Consider the following 8,118-nt stretch of genomic DNA (forward strand, 5'->3'; position numbering starts at 1 on the left):
CCCCTCTAATAGAACAAGACCATGCTGCTGCCTCCTCTGAGGAGAAGGGAAGGTGTGAGTTGCAGTGCAAAGGCAGAGAATAAAAAATAGTGGGGGAATTTCTGGATGTTTGTAGTGTCTGCCCATCACTAAACAGTTGAAGAAATGGAGAATTATAAGGTACATGCAGCAGGTGTCCTGGGACAAAAGGCAGCCTACAATTTCTGTGTTTTAGGAAACACACAAAAAGAAAAATATGAAAATAAGTCAGAATCACAGCAGAAGGAATGATTCCCTGTTGTTTGATAGATTGCATTTGTCAGCTCTTCCCAACACTGGCCTGATTCTGTACTTTCAGAATTGTTGGGAAAATTCCTGCTGACTTCACAAAACCCAGAGTTTGTCTGGTGCTGAGTACAGCTGAACACTCACACTCTGATTGCTCACCCCATCCTGATACACTGCAGCTTTTCAGCTTATGATATTGCTTTTCCCCAGGTTTACCAGGCAGCTTTCGGTGTGCCGAAAACAGCTAATCTGGCAAGTAAGCAAAATACTGGATCCTTGAACATAAACTATGAGAATCAATCAGCTGGGGAAAAGTCAGGGTGAGTGGGAAGAAAGGGCAGGAAAAAGCATCTGGAGTGTATTTAAAATTTGAAACACTTTAGTGTATATAATCACGGCATGTAATACACACGGGACAAATCTTGTGGCAATCTTTCAGGGGAAGTTCCCATTTACATCACATTCCCTGTTCCTCTAAGTCATGGAGGCTGTTGCCTTCTCAGAGTTCCCAGGTTTTATATGTCTATACTACATATACATGTCTATGTAGGATGATACTTCCCATGGGAGAGCATCTAGAGATGGTGGGAAAGCATATGTATTTCGGTGACCCCAAGAGTTATGCCGGGGGGTGGGGGGAGGTTGACTCTTGGCAGGGCTACTCAAGCCTCATTTAGGGAGCTAAATTACAGAAAGACAGGAAATCAAGCCCTCCTTGAAACCAGCTGATAAGTAGAGAGGGCAGAGAACTCACTCACAGAGCAATACTCAGGCAATTGTACAGGAAAGAACTTCTGTTAGAATTAAAAACACAGAAAAAGAGATAATACGTCACTTTTCTAGATAATGAAGATCAGCACCTTCACCAAACCTGGACCAAATCCTACTTCTGTCTCCATTCATACTGCACAATGAAGACTCTGGAACATCTCACGGCTTCTTTTTTCTTTCCTTCTGGCAATGCCCAATTTTTTAATATACAATGGGTTTAAACCCTCCACACACACATCCATGTACATTGGCTTTCATTTTGTGTGAATTCTTCAGTTATTAATTGCAGAGACATACTGTTATTTGATACATCATTGCATAGCTCTGGGTTTGCAACTTTTCTCTTTACAAACTTACTGCATCATGAGCACGTGCAAAAATACGGAAGATGGATGGATGGATGGATGTGGGTAGTCACCAGGAAAGCTTGATTGATGTCCCTTGAGGATTTTCATATTCAAAAGTGAACAGATGAGTGCATCTTGCCATCATGTCAGTCATTCAGGATGAATTTGCACCCTAAATTAAACTGCAAAGTGTTAAGACAAGAAAGCAGTTTTAGGGTAAAAAGTGTTCTCACTGTATTTTAGAATCACTTCCTAAGTTCTGTATATCCTGACTGTATAAATACACAAACATATGCACAAAAGAATATATATATATATATATATATATATATATATATATATATATATATATATATATATGAAAAATATGTATGTATCTAAATGTGTGTGTGTATATGCACATACACAGTGTGAGGTTGTGAGCAGCCCAGTGGCAGAGGGAGGTCATCAGCCATTCTTTGAACCCTCAGGGCTGACTGTGAAGCCCCTCAGTTTGTCACCCGAGGCCATGGGCATGCTGCCACATGAGCGACTGCCCAGCATGTGCCTTTGAGAGCAGCGGGTGGGACGCCAGTTAAATAAATTGTGTGGGAGTTTACCGCAGTCTTGCTGGGGAACTCCAGGGAGAAGCCCTGACAAAAAGAGCAAAATTGAAAAGTCAGCTGGCAGGGAGAAAAGCTCCCCAGTGTTTTGTATATTTCTGTGGAAGGGTAAGGATTTCAAGACCCAGGAAATCAGGGACAAAATGTGACCAGACTGCCAGGCTGAGCCTTTGAAAGGGCTGACCACAGCAGTCACACACCCAATTTCAGCCAAGTGCTGGGTCTGCCATGCCCCACATGGGATGTCCCTCAGGAAAGGCATCAGGAGCAGGAGATGCCTTCCTCACATGGTTACCCTGCCAGTCCAGGGACAGTGACATCCAGGACAGCTCCTGCAGCCAGTAGCCACCACATCTTTTGGATCACAGTCCAAGCCCCTGCTCTCTTCCACCCACAGAAGCAATTTGATACAAATGTATGTAAATGAAGCATCTATGGATTTGTCTTGGGGATGTGCCAACTTGCTGTGGATTCAGTTGCTGGGACTATCATTATCTCTCTTGCAGATGTCCTCTGGCAGGATGTGGCCAGTAGGGATGTGGGACAGATTGTCTCAATAGGGTCTTCAGGATGTTGCTCCCTGTCAGCATGCCCATATCAGCATCAGTTACTGTCATATCCTCAGGACAACGTGACAAATCCTTTACACTGGCTGAGTCATCCTGAAGCTCTCCAAGGATTCCAGATTCATTTTTAGTCTTCAACATGCAATTCATATTACAACAGTATTGTTTTAAAAAGTGTATGGAAGAACTCTGCATGTTTGTATTATTAATGACCCATGGGAATTCAACCTTTGGAGGTGCATAGCTTTTAATATCATTGTGTTCCTGCATTTAGTGAGGTGGCTAGCACACCAAAGACAAACTGAAGTGTGTTTTCACTCAAGACTGGCAGTCAGCCATCTGGGCAGATAATCTCCTGATGCTCCACACTTTCAGGGGAAATCCTTTAGTGCAAAGGGTCTGGCTGCAAATCCCAGCACTGTCTCAAAATACTTGTGCAACCTCAACTGCCTCAATCTGGCCCCATGAGAGTATATTTCTACTGCCCAGGCTAATTTATCTCTCTGTGCACTTCACGACAATCTCCCATTCCAAGGTCTTAATCAAACTTGGGAAATCAGGTCTTGCAGCAAAATGGAGGGAAAATTTGAATATGAATTTTACAGGTGGGAAAAGGTCATCTGTATCAAAAGTCAAGATTGCTGCAGAGTCTCCTTATCAAATCACAGGCTATAATTTCTTCTCTGCTTTTAAAAACAGAAATTAAATACTATATGAAACACGAGGGGAGACAGTTTAGACAGAGGATAAATAGATGTATTTCAGAAGGCAGTCTTCTAGGTAAATAGTATGAGGTTTCTACTGCCACAATACCAAGAGAAAAGAGATAGAAAAAACAGCTTGCCAAACTTTGAGAAGGACCAGAGCAAACCAAAAGTAAATTTCTTACTAAAAAGCACAAGATACAATAGTACTTCAGACCAAAACATGCAATGCTTTTGGGTACGTGACCACATGTTGATGTGTTTGTATACGTAAAGGTACTTGTGGTGCCTTCTCCATTCAGGAAACATGAGCCATCTGCTTTATGCCTTAAAAAAAATATAAGAGCTCATTCTCCTCCCCCAATGTCATGTAGCTGGTGGAAGTCACTTGGGAGGTCTTTTGAATAACAAATAATGTTGATTATAAGCTAGCTGGTTCTAGCATGTGTTAAACACAGGCAAAGACCAGCTCTGTAAATTCCTGTATGATTTGGCTTGCTTAGCTTCTGCACTGCCTCTATTGTGTAAGATTGTACTACAGTACAAAGCAAGTTCCTGTGGCATATAATAAATGTAGAAAGATGACATCCACTAACAGTCCCCACTCAGACAATGAGATAAAGAAAGAATTGAACCCTGTTTGCAAAAAGAAAGGCACTATTAATAGAAACAGGGTGTATATCAGAACATGTTTACTTGATCACTGTTAATTTGTGGAGCTCTTGAGTGTGGCAAGCCCCTGCTGGGGCCAAGCATGCAGCATTCCCAAACTCATGCACAGTGGTGTGCTACCTTCAAGAACAAGCCATGGATTAAAGTCAGTTCTCCATTCCCACAAAGGCTAAATCTCCAATCAATGTTCCTCTTCCGGGTGAGTCTGGGGCTTCATCGTGCTCCTTATACAGACTCCATGGACTGTCCTACTTCCTTTTCTGTTCATGTGGTAGACATCCATCCATGCAGTTCCGTGGCCATGAGTGTACAGACAGTAAAACACTCATACACTTGTCCTGTTTACAAGCCTCTTTTTCTGGCCATTCCTTCCTATTTAATATTTTCAGTTGCCTGGCATTCCTGGGTTTTGCTACTCATCTGCTTTCCAGGATTACTGCCCATACTGATGTACCTCATGGTGCTGTGGCATCATATCCTGAAGGAAGACTGGTGCAAGCCTGTTTCCGATATGAGTAATCCTGTTGTTCAAGCAGGAAGGATGATTCCCCCTTCTGCCATCCCTAAAGGCTCTTCTCTGGTGACAAACCTAGAGTTTTACAGTATTTGTTACAATGATGAATTTTCAAGCAGAGACCATCAAGTCATGTAAATCAATATGGCTTTGATGGCTTCAGAAGAGCAATGCTGATTTACTTCAACCAATGATGCATCTTTGTCTGTCTGCCACAAGAGAACACTTCTCTCAGAATCAAATTAAATATACTAGGACTTCAGATGGTTGGGTGGCTCCTTGGATTCCACCTTTTATTTCTCTTCCTATCATTTTTGTCATTAACCTTGCATTCCCCGTAAGGTTTTCTGCCTGACAATGCAGTTATGATTTCACTTAGTGAAAAACTGTTTTAGGTTTGACACATAACACATACCATATCTTTGACTTCTGCACTTCTATTAGTCAGGCAGAAATATTAGCTTTGGAGCCGGTGTTTTCCAACTGCCTATCTCTGAGGAGTCTGGAGATAAGACTTCCTCCACAGTTCCACCCACTGGGAAGTCATTAGCACAGCTCCCTTGCAGGCATGAAGTCCCTATAACATGCTGTTCCCAGGCACGCTCTCTCTCTCTCTGGCTTGCCTTAGTATCATGGAAATGTGATTTTTTTTTTTTTTCCATTGGTACTTCATTCTCAAACAAGCTTATAGTTTGCTGCGGTATGCTAGAATAACACATCCTAGAGTCCTGAGCATAATTGGATCCATATCAAGCCTGTGGTTTTTTTAAGGCTCTCTCAACATTTTACACCATACAGTGCCATCATTTCTCCCATCTGGTGACACGACTCTGAGAAATATCAAAGAGCTGAGAGACCTATTTGTCCTTAAGCTGCTGTTTCCTTTTTTGAACACTGGCAAAAAAAGTCCACTCAAGTGCCAGAGCTAGTCTATTGTTAATTTTCAATTCAATTAAGCACATAAGAAAGAGGATTTGTGCTTGGCAGTTGTTGCCTGATGGTCCTGGTTAAAATAACCACACACGGGAGCCATTCAGGTAAGCAAAGGGCAGAAATTTGGCTGTCTAAAATTTCCCTTGTTTTCCCTCCTCCCCTCTCTCTGCTCTTTATTCCTCTAGCTGTCCCCCGGTTCCTTCTGGTAGACATGTTCCCACATTTCCCATCTTTGGTGAGGGTTTCAGCAGCTCCTCCCAGCAAAGTCATCCTCACCCTCTCTGATCTCCTCACTGGAGGGGCCAGTTCAGTCTGAATATTTCATCTTGGGTTAGGTATTCAAAAAGGAGCTGGACAGAAAAACTCCTCAAGCCTTCATAAGAGCCTGAGTTGTGTTTGCAGTCAGGTGCAGGCAGTGACCTGCACCCTGACCCCAAAGGAGCAGTGAGGGTGAAGATTTTGGGGGGGGATGGTACCAGGTCTATGTAGACCAGCTTAAAATTGGAGCCCATCCAAATTTCAGTGCTTAAATATGTTATTCACACATACCTACAGCTCTAAACAGATTAATAATTCATTGGCATTAGATAGGAAATGACAAGCCACAGAAAACTTTGCAGAGATATTTGTACTGAAAAAAAAAAAAGAACTGTTTTCTTCATCTCAGAAAAGATCTCCAGCCTGTAGAAGCAGCTGTGAAGGGACTGCCTTTAAAGATGGTGAAGGTCAAGAAAGACCATGAGGCACTGGAGGAGTGATTCCCACAGGCAGCCTATACATTTCCTGTAACATCTCACACATGTGTCTGTCAGCTCAAACCTGTATCTGCAGATTAAGGGCTACTGCTGCATAGCTCATGCTTTCTGCAGTGCACTCTCCCAGTCTCTTCTCTGCAGCAGGACAGGAATCACTGTGTCCTCTAGACAAATGCTATTGCAGGAGATCTTTCGTTAGGGGTAGAAATGAGCCAAGACATAGACTCTCATTTAACAACTTGAAAAGGGTCCCAGTTGATTCCTTGTTGCAATTCATTTATCCTGACTCCAAACATTCACTGACTCTGAACTACAGCAAGCTCCTACTGTAGGGTCTGAGTGCAGACTCTGACTGCTAGTTATTTCCTGGTGGAATATGACTGCAAGTACTTCCTTGCCATCTCTGACCACAGATTTTTGCCTGGCTTGACTAGGACTGCAGGCTGCAGAAGCAAGCTCTAACTCCATCAGACACAGACTGACCTCACAGTAGATCTTTTACAGCAGCAACTCTCTTCCTTGCTTCATTCTTTTTCATCTTTCTCTTGATAATTCCTTCTTTATCAGGGCTCTTCCAAGTCCTCTGTCAGTATCCCCTTCTTCAAAATGCTCCCCCAACCAGCCAACCCATCCCTTTTATCACATTTATCTCTATTAGTCACAGCTGTGATCCATTAAGGGCAAGGCTGTCCCTATTCTTTGGTAATTAGTACAACTGTGACTTATCAGGGGTAAGGCCACCTGTAATCCCTTCTCCTACACCTACAAAACCCCACTTTTGTGGGAGTTCTGCAGGAATCTCATATCACCGTGTGGGAATTCAAGAGGAAAATTTTACCTTGGAAACACTTAAACAGCAAAAAAACCCTCAACACAAGCAAACAAACACACCCACAAAGAGCCCAAGAGATCAAGAACAAGAAGGACAAAGGGACTTTTACAAGGAATAAACACTTAGGATGCATCTTGCTTCAGACGAAGGGATATAAACTATTTGGAGGCCTCTTGTCTCTTCCCTCTCCTGCCAGATGTAAGGCTCACTCATCTACTTTTGTTTCAAACAAGATTTCCCTATCTGGCATGCAGCTGTGGAAGTACAGACAATGAATTAACATGAGGAAGGCTCCTAGCGGAAGCTTCCACACTTCTCTGGCAGATTTGTACGAACTGGATGACATTACCAGCAGACAGCCACATCTTGCTCCAATAAGCACTGTTATTTATTATTGAGCTAAAGGGGACCAACTCAGCAAGGGCTAGGGGACTGAGCACTGCTGGCAAGTGTGTGAAGTCAAATCTGCAGGTTTTACTCAGATCTGGGCAGTGGCAGTGATAAATTTAAGGCAGAAAAGGACACAAAAAAGAGTTCCACCTTCACCGCAGAAAGCTGCAATTTGGGAAATCCATCTCAAAAGCACAGTGACTCTCATCATCCATCTTACACTTAAACTTAGCCTATAGTTCACTTATGCTCCACGAGCTTTTTCATATTATTCCCCATTTCCTCACAGAGAAACCACCATGCCTGCGCCTGATGTGGAAGTTCAGGCAATGGAGATGGCTCAGAGAAAGGTTTCTCTCATGAGGAAATAGCCTCAAGTTGTGCCAGAGGCGGTTTAGATTAGATATTAGGAAAAACCTTTTCATGGAGAGAGTTATAAAACACTGGAACTGACTGCCCATGCATGTGATGGAGTCATCATCCCTGGAAGTGTTAGAAAAACACTTGTGTGTTTGCCATGGCTTTTGGAGCTGTGGCTAAATGGTGAACATGGTGGTGGAGTGAGGTTGATGGCTGGATGTGATGATCTTAAAGGTCTTTTCCAGCCTTAATGACTCTATGGCTATCTGGAACCTTCTAAGGCAGGACAGTCCCCATGCCCTTGCCAACTGGTGTGTGGTGTGAATTTTCTGGAGCAGCCTTTGTCTAGCTGTATGTTATTCACAAGGTTCTTTTTGCAAGGGAAGGCTTTGAAAATATGCAGTA

At 42.9% G+C, this 8,118-nt stretch overlaps 1 long non-coding RNA gene across 1 annotated transcript; it reads right to left on the minus strand.

Moving 5' to 3' along the window:
• Positions 1–1,035: 1,035 nt before the first annotated feature.
• Positions 1,036–6,741, minus strand: LOC136285332 (uncharacterized). Its single transcript, XR_010719424.1, has 2 exons — positions 6,615–6,741; positions 1,036–4,518 (listed from the first exon to the last, which is right to left on the minus strand). It is a non-coding gene; the product is annotated as an uncharacterized lncRNA (long non-coding RNA).
• Positions 6,742–8,118: the final 1,377 nt, after the last annotated feature.

Source organism: Chamaea fasciata, unplaced genomic scaffold (assembly GCF_029207755.1).
Source record: "Chamaea fasciata isolate MVZ Bird 193981 ecotype frontalis unplaced genomic scaffold, bChaFas1.0.hap1 SCAF_2, whole genome shotgun sequence".
Classification (NCBI taxonomy): Eukaryota; Metazoa; Chordata; class Aves; order Passeriformes; family Sylviidae; genus Chamaea; species Chamaea fasciata.